Raw genomic sequence first — 22,011 nt, forward strand, 5'->3', positions numbered from 1 at the left:
ACCGAGTTTTACCAGAGAGGTTTTCTTCAAACCGATTGCACGCTACAACCTGAGTACAAATATCGGTGGTGACTACGTCGAAAAATATTGCAACGTGTATCGTTCGTGATGCCATGGTGTATTTGTTTTTGACAATAAAGTTTCCATGTGAGAAATAATGATGAAACCCATTTCGAAGCGTTCCTCTAACTACAGACTGACCTCTGAATCCTTTGTATAAAATGGTGTGCAAAACTTAAGGAATTGCTGTAGCTATATTACGGAAGGTAACTAAAAGAAATGCGAAATGAAACGAACATAAATGACAATAAATACACCGAAGTCACGGTGATTTATGATGGTCCCCTGGACATTTCAAAGGCGGTACACTGTGCTTAATAGTGTGTGTAATCATAGCTGCTGGCAATCGATGCTCTGCCACGTGCTCCCATTCTGGCCACAAGATTGGTAAGGAGTTCCTGTGGTGGGGCGTTCCATGTGGAGCGTTCCACTCCTCCACCATCGCGGTAGCCAACAGCTGGATGGTCGTTGGTGCATGTGGACGTATGTCTCCCAGACGCATTCCATAACTACTCGATGGTGTCTGGTGAAGGCGCAGACCAGTCCATTCGCCGAATACCCTTTCGCCCCAAGAGCTCCTCCACATGCACTGTTCGAGGAGGTTGCGCATTGTCGTCCATAAAAATTAAATGTTTCAAATGGCTCTAGCACTATGGGACGTAACATCTGAGGCATCAGTCCCCTAGAACTTTGAACTACTTAAACCTAACTAACCTAAGGGCAGCACACACATCCATGCTCGAGGCAGGATTCGAACCTGCGACCGTTTCGATAGCGCGGTCCCAGACTGAAGCACCTAGAACCGCTCGGCTACACCGGCCGGCCATAAAAATTAAGTCAGGGCCGAATGCACCCCTGAAAAGACGCACATGGGGAGGGAGTACAGTGTCACAATAACGTTGATTAGTGATCGAATCGTGTTCAGAGATCTGGAGGTCAGTACGACCATGCAACGTTGTCTCTCCATAACCATAATATTTGGACGACCAAAACAATAATGTTCGACGGCGCTGGAGGTACCCTCTCACGGCGAGAGATGGGAACACAATGAACTCCGCTCTGTTACAATTGAGCTAATACAAATATTCGATTGACTGCAGTCCGCTGCAGCGGCTTGGTTTTGATGCAAGCACTAGGACATCAAGAAAACGTGTCCGGAAATCAGAGCAACCATCATGGGCCTCTGTTAAAATAGAAAATGATATTGAAGCGGGAAAGAAGGATACGATCCCTTCTTCAACAGCAAATAAATTTCATGTTCGACATAATACACCGAAATAAAGAGTTCTTGGGAAAAATATACAATAGATGTCAAAAAGATTAAGGATACCTTATGGTGTGCTTTCAGTAATGAACAAAAACAAGAGATCGTTGATTATGTTTTGGAAATGAAAAAGCGAATTACTGAATTTTTGAGGAAAGGTCTATGGAGATGCGCATTCTAGTTGGGAGAGCGGAGAAAATATCGCATCGTCTTAGAAGTGAGTCGGAGATGGCAGGCAAAGGCAGCACCATAACAAGTAATTAGCAAGATCAACGTAGACAAATTTTCTGATATCCTTAAAACACTGCTAAAAAAACGATTTGATCCTCCTCGTCACATTTATAATGTGGATGAAAGCGTTGACCGATCAATTCAAGAACAGCAAAGTATTTGCACCTAAAAGGCAGACGCCAATCCGGTGGAGTTACTTCAGCCAAAAGAACGTTGCTGCCCACTTTCGGAGTATACACATCCATGCTGGCCATTTTATGCCCTTAGGCTGGAAAAAAGTGAACATTACGTAAGGACTCAGAACAATGAATATTGGTCGTACTCATTATACATATTTTTACTTACAAACATTCGGTGTGGTACCTTGTAATACATAGATTCAAAATATTAAGTAACGGGTTTCTATCAATACCCATTGTTTGGCGAAAATTCAATTTCCTTTAGAATGGCCTCTTTACCCCATCTTTCCCTACTCATGGTACACCATAATAGTTGAACGTGGAAAGTCCAGTGCCTGCACTACCTCGGAGGTGTAATATCCCAAGGGTCGCGCATCCACGATCTGCGGCTATCGGATGCTGCTGCTGTCTCGTATCTTCCCTAATCTCCAGCCGATGGCGAATACATGTCACCCCCTTACATCAGAAACAGGTCACACGCAGAACTATAGCAGTCCCCAGGACATGAGGAGCGCCCTCTTACCGAAAACACACCTAACGCCAATTGAAATACTCGCGTACGTAAATGTATACTATATTACAAAAGAGTCTCCGGTCCCTCTCAGTCAGGATCTTTTTTCTGGACGTAATTCCGATGCCGTGTTTCGTGGCCAAGTGTGTTATACCAATGACTACAGACACGTTGAACAGTCCGCCGCGAAACGCCAACAAATCCAGCAACTTCACACGCTGTATGGCCATGGGCACGGCCAAACACGATTTCCAGTTTTGCCGCTCTGTCATCTCCTTACATTTACCATGTTTTCGTACAACGTCCGCATGAATCGTAAATATCCCACTGATCGCTACTGCGTTGTGCTCACATAGAGGCCGCGCGCGCGATTGAGCACGTGACTCTATCGTCGCACCATCTGTAAAGGCTTAACTACTCATCTGTGTGCGCGCACTCGGGTGACTAATTTTTGTCTGTTGAGCTTATACACGTGGGCTATTCGCAAACCAAGGAACGATCCGTCGGGAAATGAAACCACTGAGGAAATCTGATGCAGGTTTGTCTAGATGTGTTGGACAATGTCTCTAGTTCTCCGGTCTCTAGTATGTCACGTCTCTCTTCTCATTTCTGAGCGCACAGTGAGCGTGTAAGGATGTCTAGAAAATAGTGTCTCTCGCCAAGTATGGGTGCCTGCCGAAAGATTTCGCCGGGTTTCATGCAACACCGCATAATGTACCTGTCATGCAGTTCCTTCTTCATGACAGTTCTCGGAAGAACGCTGAAAAAAAAATGGCTCTGAGCACTATGGGACAGCTGAGGTCATCAGGCCCCTAGAATTTAGAACTATTTAAACCTAACTAACCTAAGGACATCACACACATCCATGCCCGAGGCAGGATTCGAACCTGCGACCGTAGCGGTCGCGCGGCTCCAGACTGTAGCGCCTAGAACCGCTAGGCCACCCCGGCCGGCAAGCACACTGAAGCGGCAGTATGGAGACTCCTGGAGCGCTCTCGATGGGAAGTGCTTGATCACCTAGCATACAGCCCGGCTCTGGATCCCCCTGATGTTCCTCTGTGCTCGTATGTGCCGCTGGGTATGAAGACCACATTTTGGGAGAGAGAACGAGCTCCAGTTCAGAGTACAAAAACATATGAAGCTGCCTTCTATCACGAGGATATTAGAAAGTTGGTAGAACGCTACGACTGATCTCTAAGTCGGGATGGCAGCTATGTAGAGAAGTAACTGGAAGGTGTAGCTAACTGTTGCAAATAGAAGAGTTTTGATTTTCACTGCAGTTTCCATTTCGCGACCACTCGTTCCTTACTTTCCGAATAGTCCCCGTATCTTGAGCTGCAGTTGGCGAACGAACATTTATTGACGAGGTTTGATTAAAGCTGCCTGACTATTGTAGGGAATATTTTATTAGAAACTGCTGAAAAACAGTGTCCCATATCGCTCTAGATAGTACGAACATAACTGTCTGAAGCGTATGATGCATATAGTTCCAGTGTTATTAACTGCCCTAATGTTATTGAAATGCCTTCACAATATTTGCATCTTTGTTCTATTCAGATTTCACAGAAATGTTTGCCTAAAAATTTCTAGGGGACTGATGACCTCAGAAGTTAAGTCCCATAGCGGTCAGAGCCATTTGAACCATTTGCTGTGCATAGACGTCTTGGAAGCCGTGTCTCGGTTTTGGGGTGCTTCTCAATAACCGATAAAGATTTTTTTAAACTGGAAGATGGCATTTCTATATAACTGTCTGTTAAAATTTGAGCAATTTCCTGCGTTTAGCTATTTAGGTGTCCGGTGCTGAAGGTGCTGAAAAATTGTGAAAAACGCTTGTTTCCTGAACTAAATGATGCTTTCTTAAACTGCTTAAGGCGCGCCGTAGAGAACATCTGATGCAAAAAGGAAACGAAAAGAAACATTTGCCTAAGTTAAAGGAAGCGTGTAATTCAAAAACTGGGAATGTGCTGTAGGGTAATTACAGTATGACGATTCTTTTGTCGCACGTACGAATGGTACCTAGCCCAAGGCCTTTACAATATATTTGACCCTACCTTTCTGTCACTAATAGAACCGGAGGCATGAGCGCCAGAAGAATCCCGTTTTTATTCGCAGCATACTGGAACATACTGGTAGCACATACAGTGGCGTGTGTACCGGTAACGCAAGATCTCAAAAGGCGGTTTGATGCTAATAGTAGGAGAAAAAGAATATTATGGTCGCAATGGAGAACAACACACTGACTGACAGAAATTCTTAATCTCTAATTGGTTATGTACTGGAACAGTCACACAACAAATAACTCGCTTCAGTCGACATCTGCCATCTACAGATCAGGATAAGAAGCAGCTGCTTACTTTAATGTTACACGCTGTTCCGACGTCGTTTATTTGTGGAAAACCTTGTTGATTATCACTAACCAATTAAAAGACAAAAAGAAATTTTATGACTCAATTTTCAATAGACTGTGTGATGCCACGCGGGATTAGCAGAGCGGTCAAAGGCGCTGCAGCCACGGACTGTGCGGCCGATCCCGGCGGAGGTTCGAATCCTCCCTCGGGCATGGGTGTGTGTATTTGTCCTTAGGATAATTTAGGTTAAGTAGTGTGTAAGCTTAGGGACTGACGACCTTAGCAGTTAAGTTCCATAAGATTTCACATACATTTGAACATTTTTATTTATTTATTTATTTATTTGAGACTGTGTGGTCAGTGTGGTCAAGGCTGGTGAATGGCAACTACGTTCATAGCTGTTTGTCTGTACTAGGGGTGTCCTGTTGGCCTACACGTCAGTAAATAGCTATCACCTACAGATGGCCGCGCGTGGTAGCAGCGAGGCCTTAGGCGCCTTGTCACGGTTCACGCGACTCCCCCTCGTCCGAGATTCGTGTCCTCCCTCGTGCATGGGTGTGTGTGTTGTTCTTGGCGTAAGTTAGTATGAGTTAGTTTAAGTAGTGTGTAAGCTTAGGGACCGCTGACCTCAGCAGTTTGGTCCTGTAGAACTTACCACAAGTTTCCAAATTTTCCTACAAATGTCACAGATGGCAGAACCGTAAGAAGTTCCCGTGCATTGTACCTCCGAGCTCCTTGTTCCTCCTGATGTAAATTTCACCTAGTAATCTCAATAAAACTTTCCCTCATCACTCAATAAGACTCCTCATAAAGTCTCTACGATGGCACCTTCCTTGCTATCTCGTGAAGAAAATCTAACGATCCTGCTTAAGTTTCCGCTGAAGCGACCCCAAGGTGCTCATTGTTTGGGTAGATAAATATTCAATGAGGCTTCCAGGGCAGGGAGCGACACGCAGCCGGCGGTCACGCCGAAGACATCGATCGCGCCACCAGCGGCCGTCCCCGTCCGCCGTGACTGGCAGGCCCTCAGCTACCCGCCAGCCAGTGAGCCACTAGTGGGAAATGCGGCGCGCGCTCGCCTCTGCGCCACGCCATTTGCAACGTGGCGGCCGGCGCCAGCCAGTCTGCAGACGCGGCCGCACGCGCCGCCCCGGTCCAGAGGGCGCGCCGTGAAGTGGGCCGCCGCAGAATCTCTGCCCACCTGGCCCGCCTTAAGAGCCGACGACTCGCTCTCTCAAGAATCTGATGTTGTACAATTGCCGGTTAGTGTGGTGGTATTTCGGCTGTGTGAATTCTGAGTTCGTTTCGACAATGAAAGATCATAGCGTCAGATTATGTGATAAAATGTACTGAATCTCTTCTGTGGCAGTCCAGTGGATGGATTAAATTTACGAAGCATCTTCTATAGCTCTCATGTTCATGGATAGCTTCTCTTTACACTTGTCAGTTTAAAATCATATTGACGTGATAATCTGATTATGAAGACTAACGTAATTCCAAAAGTAAGTCATTTTTGAAGTCACCGGCTACTTTTATAGGTAACAGTCATACACGGTTCTGTGAACAATTCCTAAAGGTAAAATCATGAACACATGCTCTCAAGTGATTCCAACACACTGTTCTTTGAAGCAGCTGGAAAATATGTGGCGCCAGTAAATTACGAGGGAGTGCTAAAAAGTAATGCCTTCCAATTTTGTATGTAAAATCGCTTACAGCTTTTTAAAGAAAACGAATGGCTTTAACATGTTACTTTTTTAGTCCGGGTGAGAAACACATTTCTCTCAATGAGATACAAGCTTACTATTACCGTCTATGTAGAATGACTTCGTTGACGGAGACACATCTTCACTGCTTGCTCCGCTTCGTCACTATGAAAGTCAAGTCTTCCTAAGTTCTGGAAACAGATGCAAATCGCATGGGAACAATTCGGGACTGTATGCTGGATTGTCGATGACAGTGAAGCCAAGGCGTCGGATTGTTGCAGATGTCTGCTGCGCTCCTGTGTGATATGGCATTTTCATGTTAAAGGTGAGAATGCTCCATGTATGAACGAACTCTTCGAATTCGAAAGTCGATTACAGCACGCTGTTTCTCACGCACCGACATAGTTACGTTAGACCGCGCCAAGTTATACGCTACAATTCGGAATCCCTGGGGGCAGAGGGCTGCAAAGATGTACACTTGAAGTATAAATGTATAGAACGATTGTAACGTTTGGTTTATTTAAAAAGCCTTAAGATTTTTCACGCAAAAACTCCAAGGAATTACTTTTCAACACGCCCTCGTATTTGTTGTATTTTATAGATTTTGCTCCATTACAAGCCGTATTACGCCAACTCTCATACTATTTCATTTCATTTTTGCCTTGTATTTAGAGGTTGTGTGCAAGGTAAAGTAGAACTTAGACGTTAGTTAGTAGTATCGACATTGCAAATAGGGTTGTGGCAGTGGCATTTTTGAAAATTACTCTTCAAGTACGAATAGATGATGAAACAAAGCAGCGTGGTAACGACGTTATCATTCTAGAAAGTTACTAACACATGAATTTTTGTAACGGTTGAGATTGCAGCGCATGTTTGTGTCACATTCTCCTTAAGTATATCTTATGCAATACTCTCTAATAACATTTCCGTTCTTTTAGGAAATTTACTGATTAGCGAGATAAAGCACAAAATGGTCCTAGCCTCTTCGCTTCCCCGTATCGCATATGGCACACGGAACTGGCGACGTTTACCTGCAAATAGAACCCATTTAACGCAAGTGATATGCGTGCCAACACTTTGCTCATTTTCCACGAGGTATCATTAGCAACTGCAAAGACTTTCAGCGCTCTGTATCGTCAGTTACACGTAACAAAAATATTACATGGATAAACAGTTTTCTACTGCTACCACGGAAGAGGTTAAAAATCGAAAACCTTTGACAATGGCGTGATTTCGTTTAACAGTGACTGTTAGTTAGCACTTATTAACAAGGTTACTGCTTCAAACAAACTGGCGAAAGACGGCGCGAGAACATTTTGTTCCTACAGATGTGACAGTTGGTTTGTAAAGTAAGTTTGCACGAAATGCTGCCACGATAAATGTAGACAAGGGATAAGTATTCGGCTACGATTCAGGAGCAACTCAAAGAATTTGGATACTTACGCGAATTACCATGAAAACTAAGTCGTAAATACGTAGATTTACGAGATGGATCATATAAGAAATGTTCTTGACGGTACTTAGTTGTCCTATTATTGATGATCGTGTTGTCATTTAAGAGCATAATTTGGCAACATTGTTGTGAATTAAAACTTAGAGACATTCGTAGCTTTGGTCAGTACCATGCTCTGTTAATACAGCTGAGGATGCTCAACGACTCAGTGAACACACATTCAAGGATGTCGAGAAACGGCTAACTTCCGCAAAATGCTCACCTAGATGCGGATGCTGGCGGCAGCAGACAGGTATAAGAGCGCAGAGTCCTGAGTACCGAAGCTCTTCAGCACAGACGTTCCTTTGCCGATAGTCTCATCATCAGCTACACGTGGCAGACGTTGTGTCGGGAACTTTCGACTGCCCTGATCCGAGCAGTGGCTATCCACTGGCGTCTCACGGAGACGAGTTGACCAGAGGACACAGGCTAGGTAATGACGACGGTAGTGAGGAGGTCGCTGCAAACCAGCGACCGGCGCGAGTTTACCGCAGCGCAGCGCGGCGCGGCAGCGGCGTTGGCGGTTGGTCGCGCGCGACGCGGGCACCGACTGGGGGCGGTTGGCTAGCGCCAGCGGCTGCGGCGACGCCGACGGCGGCGGCGGAGGGGACCACAGCGCCGCGGCGCCTCGCCCGGGACGCCCCCCTCCCACCGGCGCATGCGCACTCCGCAGCCACCGGCGCTGACGCCCGATGCCAAAACCACCAGTCCGGCGCCACTCTGTTTTCCTCTCTTGCATTTGTTCCAGTCGTCCATTCTATGCTAGCATGAGAGGCTGTCATTTTCAGGCAAGAAAGCAGCTAACGCTCCGCCGCTTGCCGCACACTGACATACGGCGTCGAACCTTTAGAACTTCCAGAATACACACGCAACTTGTAACGTATAACAACTTCACCGTGCACAGGACGTTTTGTTCCTTCAAACCACAAGATGACATAAAATATACAAATACACAAATTAATCCGGCAGTCGTGTGGCATGGAATTCTTACGGTAGTGGTGTGTGGCACGAAGTACACCTCGTGTAATTTTTCATATATTTTGAATATTTGACAGTGAGATTAGTTACCATATGTTATTAATACATAGTAACAACAATAAAATGCAATTTTATTTATTATTACTCACATAATGATGATGATCTGAGTCATCAGTCTTGTGACTGGTTGATGCGGCCCGCCCCCCACGAATTCCTCTCCTGTGCCAACCTCTTCATCCACAACCCCACAACCGCCTATAGCAGTCCATTCACCCCAGCGCCGCCCCACAACGAACCCAGGGCTATTGTGCAGTTCGGCCCCCAGTTGACCCCGCCGGGAACGTCTCACACCAGACGAATGTAGCCCCAAATGTTTGAGCCGAGCGACCGCTACGGTCGCAGGTTCGAATCCTGCCTCGGGCATGGATGTGTGTGATGTCCTTAGGTTACTTAGGGTTAATTAGTTCTAAGTTCTAGGTGACTGATCACATCAGAAGTTAAGTCGCGTAGTGCTCAGAGCCATTTTTTGAACCCAAATGTTTGCGTAGGAGAGTAATTATGGTGTACGCGTACGTGGAGACAGTGTTTGCGCAGCAATCGCCGTCATAGTGTAACTGAAGTGGAGTAAGGGGGACCAGCTCGCATTCGCACGAGGCAGAAGGAAAACTGCCTCAAAAAAATATTCACAGACTGGTCGACACACCGGAACTCGCCGGGCGGATTGGTGCTGCGAACCGCGCGCCTTCGCGTGCGGAAAGCAGTGCGTTAGACCGCACGGCTTGTCTTACCCTAGTATTCATTCTTCCTGTCAGTGCTTTCCATATATTCTTTTCTTCGCCGATTATGCAAGCAAGCTCCTTGCTCCTCACCTTGTTACTCCAATTAATTTTTAACGTTCTTTTGTCACAACACATCTCAAATACGGTACTTCAATTCTCTTCTGTTCAGGTTTTCCCACAGTCCATATTTCACTACCATATGTACATTCGCAGAAATTTCTTCATCAAATTAAGACAAATGTTTGGTGCTAGTCGACTTCTCTCGCCCAGAAATGACCCTTCTGCCAGAGTTAATCTTCTTTTTATGTCGTTGCTCCGTCCGTCATCCATTATTCTGCTGCCTAGTTTGCTGAATTTCGTCCACTTCATGACCATCAACCCTGATGTTAAGTTCCTCGCTGTTCTCAGTTCTGCTACTTCTCAATACTTCGCCGGCCGGGGTGGCCGAGCTGTTCTAGGCGCTACAGTCTGGAACCGCGCGACCGCTACAGTCGCAGGTTCGAATCCTGCCTCGGGCATGGATGTGTGTGATGTCCTTAGGTTAGTCAGGTTTAAGTAGTTCTAAGTTCTAGGGGACTGATGACCACAGATGTTAAGTCCCATAGTGCTTAGAGCCATTTGAACCATTTTGTTCTAGGCGCTACAGTCTGGAACCGCGCGACCGCTACAGTCGCAGGTTCGAATCCTGCCTCGGGCATGGATGTGTGTGATGTCCTTAGGTTAGTTAGGTTTAAGTAGTTCTAAGTTCTAGGGGACTGATGACCTCAGAAGTTAAGTCCCATAGTGCTCAGAGCCATTTGAACCATTTTTTTCTCAATACTTCCGCCTTTCTTCGATTTACTCTTATTCCATATTTTGTATTAATTTCACTGTCCATGCGATTCAGAAGGTCCTGTAACTCTCCTCCACTTTCACTCAGGATAGCAATGTAATCAGTGAATTTTATCATTGGTATCCTTTCACCTTGAATTTTAATGCCACTCTTGAACCTTTCCTTTATTTTCGTCATTGCTTCTTTGACACACAGATTGAGCAGAAGCGGCGACAGACTGCATCCATGTATTACACTGTTTTTAATCCGAGAACTTTCTTCTTGGTTTTCCAGTCTTATTGCTCCCTCTTGGCTCTTGTACATATTATGTATTACCCGTTTTTCCCTATAGCTTACCCCACTTTTTCTGAGAATTTTGAACATCTTATGCCATTTGATAATGTCGTACACTCTGGCCAGTTCGACAAATCCTATGAACGTGTCTTGATGTTTCTTTAGTCTTACTTCCATTATCAACGGCAATGTCACATTCAGTTGTAAGTATTGAGTCATACAATACTGAAATTAATTTTTCCGCCCAAAGCTACTGAATGATATAACTGAAGTTACAATCACCCAAATGTGATTTATGTATAGACAGTACCACAAGACACTCATTATGCGAAAACATTTTCTTGATCCAACATCGAATTGCTCCTTACTCGTACAATCTTTTTCGCATCGTTTCACAGATAATAACTAACGCTGACTTGATCATCGTTTTCCTCTCCTGCCAACTCGGACGTGTCGGTGATCACTGACAATAACAGCATCTTTTTCATCTCCACCATTAGAATCAACTGGACCCTCATTAACTGCATCATAAATAAATGATTGCTCTTGGTACAGTTCAGGCCCATAAGATCCAACTATAACAACATTTTCTCTTAATTATAGAATTAGATATCTCAGCAAAATGCGAACAAAAGTGCAATGAAGTAGCAACCCTGACTTGTTCGCCTTGCGGGACGACAGCTAGCAGCCGCTCTAAATTTATGAAATTTATTCGCAACTGAATCTTTCTGACATTAGCTACATTAGGTGTAAAGATATTCCCCGTTCGTGACAAGAAAATTTGTGCCGGACCGGGACTCGAACCCGCATTTCCCACTTATCGTCAGTGGTCGCCTTAACAATTTCGGCTATACGATCAAGCCTCGAGGAGCAAAATGATAATCGTAATGCTAAAGTTTAATACCTTTGTGACCTTGAAACCTTGTGGCTAATCCCACTTATGGTTACGAATTTGGGGTCGTAGACGGTATGAAGTATGGAAGTTTCTGTCGCTGCTGGAAGGGCGCTCGGATAGCCAAAGTGGTTAAGACTGTGGCGTTGTCTTACGTCTTGCAGTGAGAGGACTGTGCTTCAGATTTCTCAAAGATGCGATCTTAATTTAACAATCTGTAAATGATGGTTCAAATGGCTCTGAGCAGTATGCGACTTAACTTCTGAGGTCGTCAGTCGCCTAGAACTTAGAACTAATTAAACCTAGCTAACCTAAGGACATCACACACATCCATGCCCGAGGCAGGATTCGAACCTGCGACTGTAGCGGTCGCTGGGCTCCAGACTGTAGCGCCTAGAACCGCACGGCCACTCCGGCCAGCTCTGTAAATGATGCAATTCACTATAGCATATCAGTCGTGACATGGCGGCAACCGACACTGGGGGTGGCTGCTTTGTGCTTAAATTACACGCTGCGGTGGAGCATATCAACGTTCATATGATTGTGATGCCCAGATTACCTTATTGCAGGGTCATTTGCGTTACATCCCGCCAATGAGTAGGTTCAGAGAGGTCACTGTTCAGAGACAGTAACCGATTAGACCTTCGTAATTGTCACTATAAAATACTGTGTACAGAAGATAAATGATCGGATTAAATATTTCATAAGGGTTCTGACTCTTAATATAAAAGCAATTAACGAAAGAACACCAATGGTGACCAAACAATCCGCAGCCAACCTCGCCTGTTTTTCCCCTCTATACAAAACACAACGTAAACGGAATAAATGATTAGGAGACAACGTGGTTCCTTGCATCAGTGGAATAAAAGGTGGAGTCGACACTGTACATCTGCTCAGCTTGAATTCCCAAGAACAAGAGACAACTTATCAAGAATATTACGGAAGAAAACTCCTCCTTCACCTTTTTCTCAGTGGCTTTACATTCATCACCTACACAGTTTATGGAAGTATTGATATCTCAAATAGATTCTTTGTTTATGTAGCAATTATTGTCGTCCTTTTCTCATAAATGAAATTGTCTTCTCTTATTTTTCATGTGATACAGTCATTAATTAACTGCGGAGAAACTACAGGTAACAGTAAGTATTAAGTAATGCATCGAAGTGACAGATAGCGACAAGTGAGAATTGCGGGTTCGACTCAGGGTCCGGCACAAATTTTCCAATGTCAACCATAAGTAATATCTTCATGCCCAACATAGCTAGTGTCCTAATGTCAGAAAGACCCTGCAATTGCGATTAAACTTCATAAAATGATTTTTGTACCAGATTTATTTAAGTACACTCTGACGTCATTGTCTTTCTTGTATGGTGGAGAGTATTTTAACCAGACGGATGGCATCATGGCGAGGAGCCCTTGATTCCAGTCATAATTTGAGAGCATCGCCTTGGACACGACTCCAGAAAAGCTTATTTGGTTATTATCGTTTTGTTGACGACACGGTCCTTGTTTGGCCTCCTGCACGTAAAAGCTGGGAGAGTTCTGAGACTACACCAGTAACATCCATGACAAAATCTCGTTCGCGATGCAAATAGATAAGAGCGGTACCTGAACTTTCGTTGACGTCATCATCCACAGAAAAGGAAATGAATGTCTGAGACACAGTGTTTGCCGGAAGCTCAGTCACACAGATCTGCGTCAGCACGCTACCAGCTACCAACACCCATCGCAAAACTCTCTGATCTGAGGATCTTGGTGTATCGAACAGTAGCCGTTTCAGGTATCGAGAGACTGCTGAAGGAACTGAGCTACGTATGGGCAGTATACAAGGAAACTGATTACAGCAACCGATAAATTTCCTAAGCCATTTCACACAAGACACGTAATTAGAAAATCCTCAATGGGGATAGATAAAAGCTTGCGTATTTGTCTTTCTGTGGCTCAGTAAGAAGAAAGATTATTCGGTTCCTAAAGAGGCGTAAAGTGGATTCAATCTTCTGTCCACCATCAAAACCTCTAGGTTTAGACTTATGAGGACTGTGAAAGACGGTGTAGGCCTCAGAAAGCTAGGAATTTACAAACGACAATGTGAGTGTTACACTTTTATGTCGAAGAGACTGTGAGTACAATTAATAGCGCAGTACGGACCACGGGAGGTGTTCACAAGTATGGAATCCTGAGAGATCACTGGAAGCAGAAACTGTTCTGGAAAACGGACACCTAACAGCATTCCACAGGGCGCCTGTTATTAAACGGATAAATGGTTCGTGGGGCAACGCTACAAAAGAAGAGAAAGATAAATTTTTAACAACAGCCTCAATAGAGATGGTGGCATGCACCTAAGCTCAGCTTGGGAGACGAGCACTGGAAGGCTGATGCGAGCGCAGCGGGTGTGTGACAAAAACATTTACCACATATGGTGCTGGAGTGATCACCATTGACACCACAGACAGCAGCGAAGCTATATAAGGGCGGCAGCAACAATCACACAACAAACACCACTTGAAAACAGCCAAGGAGCAGTCGGCAGAAAACTAGTGGACATTTAACCATGTGATGCGATGGAAAATTTCATCAAAATTATTTTTATTTTCAGATACTCGTACGTACTGCCATCACGAAATTTAACAATGGTGCTAGTACTTCTCTAAACAGGGAGCCCCAGGAGGAATGGTCAATATTTAGGGATATGACAGGAACGATCATTTGAAGCAAAGAACTTCATATAGACATATGTTCTATTCCAAGTGATTTCCGTAGTGGAACGCATTTGACGTACGTTGTTGTTTATTTTCTGTATTATTTAATACATTGTCCGGCACGCATGTACAACAGTTAGTAAACATAACAACATACATTCTACAAATCAGAAATGGATAAATACGTGTTTTTACCACATTCACATCTAAGCACTATCGTATATCATATAAAACTGTTGCGCAGTTCACAATAAATGTTCGAATATCCCTTCGTCAACGTCAATGCATATGTACACTCTTGGAAGAACATATTGTGTTTGTCTCATTGTATCTGTGCGTTCCCTATTGAGTGCAGCAGAGTCCATGATGCGACCATGCGGTTCATCTCGCGTATTAACCTTTCATTTGTACACCTCGGATCTCATCCAAACCCATAAAAGAAAACCTAATGGCGCAAGGTCTGGCGATCTCGTTGGTCACGTAACTGTATTACCACGACCAATTCAGCGATTAGGGTAAGTGCGGGTGAGCTGTTTCCTCACACGTGTGGTAAAACTTGGAAGGGCTCCATCATGCGGGAAGTACATTGGAGTCCGCATGCCTAAAGAACAGTTCTCAAGGTGTTCAACAAACGAATTTTCCGAAAAATAAAAGTAACTCTGTCCCGTCAATCGCTCTTCTAGAATTATTGGACCTATCAACATGTTACTGATCATGCCGTACCAAACTTTGGAAGAAAAATGATGTTGGAAATTGGTTTCCATTGTAGCGTGTGGAGTTTCGTGCGACCATCGATGACTATTACATATTTTGCTGATTCCATTCCGTACAAATGTGACTTTATCAGTGTACAGTATTAATGTCATTTAACCAGTGACAAACTCAAGTCTCAAGTCGTGTGGCATTGTCGCCAATACGAAAAGTGTGGACACGCTGAAAGTGAAACGGGTAAAAGTTTTTGGCGTGTAATATTCGCCATATATGTGTTCATGGGACACTGATACGTGCTGATCCGTGTACTGGTAGTAGGATTACACTGCACCATTCCAACAATGTGTTGCTGTTCTTGTACAGGCTGTTGAACCACAGGTTCAGAAGGAAAATGGGAACGTGGAAGAATACTTGTTCCAGCCAGTGTGCTGGAAACTCTGATATACGCTCTACGATCAAGATTTCCATATGTCGGAAAGAGCCGACTGTATTGTTCGACAGTAGGAATACTAGCTTATCAGAAGCTGCAAACATACGCCACATCTGGCACGTTAGCCAGCGCGTTTACAAACACAGTTAATCGATGATTCTCTTTGCTACATTCTCAGTCCCTCGCATTACTTCACTCGCAACACTCCGTGAACAAACGCGCGTTCAACGGGATAGTTTAATTGTCAATGTCAATGAAATTCAACAACAGCCGTGTAACCTAAGCTGTTATTTTATTTTGAAGGCTACCAGTTTCAGCGTTCCACTATTCCATCTTCAGGCCCCATATACACATCTCCAAATAAACGAAAATGTCATATAGAGCCATAAAGCTCTGGATGTCGTGAATTCATTCGTTACACTAGTGCTTCATTCGAAGACTTGATAGAGTTGATATCAAAAAATTTATTGAATTTATGTATTCTGAAACACGTGGTTCATGTACAAATGAACAGTATAGAAACAGTGTGGCTGGTCATCTCAAACAGATATTCCTGTACATGGAGTCTCATTTAAACGTGGTATCTATTTCATCATCAGCAATGATTAGTTTGCGTAGTAATTATAACAAAAATAATTGTATCAACATATATTACACCTATTTGAAAAATTAATGTATTAAAGATCCGTTTCTTTTTCTATTCAATTCTGAAAAAGACGATCTGTCGCCTTCTTTTAGTTCGTAAATTATGACAGCTTCTAAACTTTCCACACTAATTAAGATCATAGAAGCAAGGTCTTTTCGTGATGTACTTCAGACGAAAAAGTGGTTCTGGTAGCTTGAATCAGAGGTTTTGTTAATCCTGCCTTGTGAGTTCTTCTGGTGATATTTCCATAGAAACGTTCAGCCCCTAACACACATTTCTTCATTTCTAACCGAGAAAACAAATACCCGCTTTCACAGATACACATTTAACAATGATTTAACATAAAGAAATAATTTCATAAAAATTTTCATGCCCTATTTCAATCCGTTTGGGCTTGTATACAAAAACACTGAACCACCACTTATTTCTCACCAGGAAGCCAAATAGCAATTTTCATAGATGTAGCTTTAAAAATTCCTTAGTACTCCTTTAATAGATTACTTCCTTTCTAAGAAATTCATCCACTATCTCACTCCATTTGCGGCTGAATTACCAGAAACTCTGAAACACGTATTTTTCGTGTTTCTGACTGAGAAACCAAACTCCATTTTTCATAGTTCTAGCAACAAACTTGCTTAACAGCGACATATTTTCGAAAAACTTTTTATCTCCTATTTCACCCCGTCACTTATGCAATTTCGAAAAGTCGCTTTGTAAGTGATCCATACAGTATAATATCAGCACTCTCTCCTTAAAAGTTTGGACTGGGCTATTGTGAGTCGGTCAGTTAGGAAATTACCTTTTATACATGGTGATTCAGCTGGGCATACCGACGTGTTTTTTGCAACCCGCAACGTTTTCGAATATCCTATGCAATATTTTCATAATCTCTCCCTCGCTTCACACAACTATTAGCTCTACGGAAAAGATGAACAGGATACCTTTGTAGGCAATGTAGTGTAGTTAAATTTTGTACTGGGATGTGGCCTCCTTTTAAAACGTATCCCAATAAAAAATTTAACTACATTAAATTTCCTGCAAAAAAGTTCAATTCACTTTTTCTATAAGGCTAAAAGTTTACATGTAGCGAGCGAATGAATATTAAAATCTGATGTATTGTTTTTGCAGGTATAGCAGGCTGCATAAAAGCCATCGATAGCGCAACTGAATCACCCTGTCTAAAGAGATTGCTGTTTCCTTATATCATTCCTTGTGTATGAAGCAATTTGATCTACATCTCAGTTGTGTTTGATAATAAAAGTGAGTAGCGTATTAAAATATATTTGTTACCATACAACCTGAGTCAGTTTCACTGCTCACTCAGCTGTGCTACAAAATCTGTCGTATCACTGCTCAGGAGACGTTACAACACGAAGGTCACCTAGTAGCCCCTCTGGAAATGCCTTCCATGCAATGGCTTCTTCATCTGAAGAAAGAGAACTATGTGACTGAGCGCCATGCCAGCAGAATACTAACTCTGAGATAAAATGTGACAGCCGAAAAATGTAGTATTGTCACCGCAGTTTGTGTAGAATAAGTTTGGACCGTATTGCGGAGCAAAATAACCGTCTGGATCTGCTTACCACTACGCTTCGTCTTGACAGCATCGGGTGACCTTCAAAAAAATGTTCAAATGTGTGTGAAATCTTATGGGACTTAACTGCTAAGGTCAGCAGTCCCTAAGCTTGCACGCTACTTAACCTAAATTATCTTAAGGGCAAACACACACGCACCCATGCCAGAGGGAGGACTCGGGTGACCTTGTCAGGTGATTTTGATGCCAGGCTATTGCGACAGTTTGCCACTTATGAGCATAATCCGTTATCACTACCTCATGACAGTCTCAAAAAGCGCGCTGCATCAGCTTGCGTGATAATGGTTGGGTGTTCCCCTGTTTCTAGGGTCGTGAACCAAATTGTTATACACTCATCATCCACGAAAAATTAGGTGCCTAAAGAGGTCATCTGGATTGGCCTGACACAGTGGCAACATTTCTGCTGTTTGATAGGCTTTTGGAATGTTTATACTAGCAGGCAGAAACCTTTTTTCTGTTCATCATGTGGTCCAGCGTAGTGAAATCAGCTCCATGACTTTTTCCCAATCTCTTCGCTGTCGTCTCGGTTGTGATACACCGGCGTTTGAGCATTAAGTCCTCCAGTATTTTTATGATTTCTAATTCTTCACAAAGAGATTATCTGCCATTTAGTTATTTATCATTCATATTTCTTACGCCACACTGGATCTGTCAGTCACCCAGTCATTGTGTTATATAAGGGGCTGCCAAACGAAAATAGAACCCGTCATAACACACAGTCTCCGCCATTGTTGTTTCTTTTCGATACTCTGTGCTGTTGCGCGGAAACGGCATTGCACCACATCACAGGTACACGCAGTTGTTGGGTTATGATCTTGGGTGCTGGAGAATTAGTCTAGTGCGGTTGTCCATCTCTCATTGTATCGTACGGCTAGCGTCTGCGATTCGACTATCCTTCAGATTTCTGTGTTCCAGACGTGGCCTGCACTCCTCTGAACCGCGCGACCGCTACGGTCGCAGGGTCGAATCCTGCCTCGGGCATGGATGTGTGTGATGTCCTTATGTTAGTTAGGTTTAAGTAGTTCTAACTTCTAGGGGACTGATGACCACATCAGTTAAGTCCCATAGTGCTCAGAGCCATTTGAACCATTTTTGCTCTCCTCTCCCGCCCGCTACACTGACTCCGACGATCACATGGAAACAAAGTACTCGGGTGTGAAACCACAATCGGACGAAGCTTATGTTTCAGCTATTTGTCTGGAAAACACTGCGACATCCTCCGTACAAGCTCTATCTTTGATTGTACGATATGCATATCTTTGGCGACCCGAAGAAAGACATGTGCGGACGACGGCTTCATTCGGATGAGGGAGTGCAAGAGTGGTTGCGATTCTGGTTCCGTTAGCGGCCGATAGTTTTCTACGAAACCGGAATTGAGTGTCTCGTCTTGCAGCAGAAAAAATGTCATAACGTGTGGGATGATTGCTTTTGAATGGAATCATTCCATGCTCCCGTCGTAACGAATGTTCGGTTTTCATTTGACTGCCATACGATGGTACATTGTTTCCGTACTCTTCCACCAATTTCTCACGGATTTTTGCAGTGTTGTCCCCTCCTTCAAAAGTGCAAAAAAAGTACCGCGCAATACTCCACCTTTCCAGTGGACTGCGCTATTTCAGTTTGATTCTTCTAGCGACGTGCTACGACGCTGTAGCGAGGATATTTCAATGTGTATAGAGCGGTAGGCATGTTCACCCCACAAAGCAAAAATTGGCCAGCAGCAATCGCAGCCACAGTTCTAGTCCGTTAAGGACTGACGTGAATAAAATGAAACATGCCATATCGTTCTGTTTAACTTGGTAACACGCAAATGAGGAAATATAACTTCTCGCATTAGGGAGAACGACGATTCAAACTCGCGTCCGGCATCCTGATTTAGGTTTTCCGCAGTTTCCCTTAATCGCTTCAGGCAAATGCCAGGATGGTTCCTTTTAACGATGTGAGTGTATTTTAGACACTCCTTTATTAATTTCAATATCCACAAAATGTGGTGACGCTGTACTTTGCTTTTTATCATGTCGGTTGCACCTGATGATGAGGCTTTAGGTCGCGACACCGCTTGTACTTTAATAAACAAGAATTTTACCAGCTATTAACAGAGTTCTTCCTAACATCATGCGTTTCAACAACTGCTGTTTCCCGGAATGTAAAATAGTTAGTTTCACACATCAGTCGATCGACCCTTCTGGAAAATGGCAATGATATAAGTCTGTTTTGCCAATCTCTTGAAACATTTCATTGCTCCAGCGACCAAGGATAAATGCTTCTAGAAGGTGAGGTAGTTCTTCTTCAAGATCTAAACTGAACCGTACATATGTTCTACAATGTCCAGCTGAGTTCCTCAGCGGAGCGATATCAGCCGATTTTATAATTCTGTTATCAGTTGTCCTAGACTTCGCTTTTTCGGCGTCCATGAAGCGGTTTAAATGAGGAATTCTGTTACAATATAAAGGTGAAATCCCGTTATAATGCTCTGCAGGGGAACACTTCTGATACACCGAATAGCAGTGGTTACAATTAAGAATCATAATCTTTCAAAGAAGCTGTTTCAAATTTCATTGACACCATTATGTTCTTTCTGCTTTTACTATAAATTAGATTTGTTATGTACTATATGTCATGTGACAAGTAACAGTTTATAGAGCTCTACCATACGAGCAAATTATTGCATCTGATATGAAATAATCGTTGCCATTCCCTCCGGTATCGCAAGTAGCACAACGGATTTATAGCCATCCACTGCTGTCGAACAAGTACGTACGTAAACTATTAGGTCGTGGCTGGAGCACTGTAAAGTTGTCCTGTAAGTTTCGCCACACATAAAAAGGAGGGTATTAATGTCTGAAAAACGTGGAGTCCAGAATATTGGACATGCAAGACCAATCCTTTTTTCTGGGAACTCTTCATTTAAATAGTTACACTCATTCATTCCAAAGCATGGCGGTGCACCATCGTGCTGAAACCATAGCTATCACTGAACACTAAGAGGAATGTTTTCTAATGCGTCAGGCAAAATTGAGCAAAGAAACACATGATACAGGGACGCATTCAATTTGTCCGCTCAGTAGGTAAGGGGCCAAAAGAACGTCTACCACGATTCAAACCCACAGATTTATGCTAAAGCGTGCCTGAAAGCCACGTTCATTGGTGATATTTGAGTTGTGCTCTGACCAATCGTAACTGTTGTGAAGGCTGAAAATACCATCACGAGTGAAGCTAGATTCTTCAGTTTGTATCATGTTACTAATAAAATGCTCTTTATCTTACACTTGGTGCAAAAGCCATTCACAAAACTATACTAGTCGAATGTGGTATTCTGACTGCTGGTGTTAACATACAGTATAATAATATAGGTGCAGTTACTACACCGAGATCATTGATGAACGGTTTTGAGTACTTTGTCCTCTGCTTGTGGATAGCGTCTAGTCGCTGGGCGATCTCTGTCCATTAGTTGTGGACGAAAATTACCAGTTTCCCAAAGGCGTTGCTCCAGATGACGAAAAACATTCTTATCGAGACATTGCCTTTGAGGCTACTGAGCAGTATACACACCATCAGCAGCTTTATTGTCCCACACACCCATCACCATATGCATATTGATGTATTCTGTGTTTGTTTATTCCATCGGGAAGCCGCCTTAAATGAGCTTGACAGGTCAAGTTAGGGTCATCCACTGCACGGTTAGTAAAAGTAGTAGGGCAAAGTTCGTATCACTCCACATTACACTGCTGCCACATTTATTCAATATGGTGGATCCAAAAAAAATGTTCAAATGTATGTGAAATCTTATGGGACTTACCTGCTACGCTCATCAGTCCCTAAGCTTACATACTACTTAACCTAAATTATCCTAAAGAAAAACACACACCCATGCCCGAGGGAGGCCTCAAACCTCCTCCGGGACCAGCCGCACAATCCATAACTGCAGCGCCTGAGACCGCTCGGCTTATCCCGCGCGGCGGTGGATCCAAGGTGCCGGCGATAGATGTGGCAACTTCACAATGACGTCATGGTGGGTAGTTCAAATTTTCGCTGGAAAATAGCTCAATTTGGCTATCTGCACTAACCTAACCCTCTCCCATCACCTCCTCCCTCCCCATCCCCAGAAAATGGTGGGAAGTTCAAATTCTGGCGCAAAAAGTCACTTGGGCTACCTCCACTAACCTACGTTACCCGACCGCCACCTCTTCCTCAGAATTGGATAGAGAAGGACTCAGCCTGTGCTGGGCTGCTGGATATGATGGACGTAAGTCTTTATTTTCCAGGCAGTCTTTATTTAAACAAACTAAGTCGTCATAGGCAGTAACTCCATCCAGTATGTTCACCATGAGGACTGGAGTCCAACTGACCTAGTACACAGTACTGCCACCAGAATGCACTGTCATCACA

At 43.6% G+C, this 22,011-nt stretch overlaps 1 long non-coding RNA gene across 1 annotated transcript in view; it reads right to left on the minus strand.

Annotated features, from left to right (window-relative positions):
• LOC124790009 overlaps positions 1-8,317 on the minus strand; it is a 515,833-nt gene extending 507,516 nt beyond the window's left edge. The window contains exon 1 of the long non-coding RNA XR_007016200.1: positions 8,012-8,317. This is a non-coding gene — a long non-coding RNA (uncharacterized LOC124790009). The remainder of the gene's footprint in view (positions 1-8,011) is intronic.
• Positions 8,318-22,011: the final 13,694 nt, after the last annotated feature.

The sequence above is a fragment of the Schistocerca piceifrons genome, chromosome 3 (assembly GCF_021461385.2).
Source record: "Schistocerca piceifrons isolate TAMUIC-IGC-003096 chromosome 3, iqSchPice1.1, whole genome shotgun sequence".
NCBI classification, from domain to species: Eukaryota; Metazoa; Arthropoda; class Insecta; order Orthoptera; family Acrididae; genus Schistocerca; species Schistocerca piceifrons.